This window comes from Penaeus monodon, chromosome 34 (genome assembly GCF_015228065.2).
Source record: "Penaeus monodon isolate SGIC_2016 chromosome 34, NSTDA_Pmon_1, whole genome shotgun sequence".
NCBI classification, from domain to species: Eukaryota; Metazoa; Arthropoda; class Malacostraca; order Decapoda; family Penaeidae; genus Penaeus; species Penaeus monodon.
In genome coordinates, this window is record NC_051419.1 from 33,617,846 (window position 1) to 33,618,225 (window position 380).

General features: G+C 32.1%; 1 protein-coding gene across 1 annotated transcript in view; it reads left to right on the top strand.

Moving 5' to 3' along the window:
- The window catches only part of LOC119594756 (MFS-type transporter SLC18B1-like), a gene marked incomplete in the record, with an annotated part of 2,723 nt that extends 2,470 nt beyond the window's left edge, over window positions 1-253 (top strand). Inside the window, 1 exon segment of the mRNA XM_037943849.1 lies at window positions 1-253.
- Window positions 254-380: the final 127 nt, after the last annotated feature.

A 380-nucleotide genomic window follows, 5' to 3' on the forward strand; every position in this document is an offset into this window, starting at 1 on the left:
GATTATATGAATGGCTATATATTCCATATTATTCACTCGGCGAAAGCTGCATTGAAAACCTGTGATATGCAACATTAGTCATATTTGACATAAGGAGATTATAACTTTTGGTACGTTATATACCTTTCAGTGATGTACTTCACTGTATTTTCTTACTGATTTCATCCAGTGATGTAGTTTCGCGAACTACGTCGTTTTTGTATACATACATTATTGATGTATTTTTTTTTGTTAATAAAAGAAAAATTGGTAATGTGGTTTTACTTTTTCCTTTCTGCTTTGAAATGTATCTTTATATCTGTCTGTCAGGCTGTCGGTGGAATAAGTAGATCTTGAGGTGTGGGATTAACATTAACCATTGAAAGATATATTATGGCCTG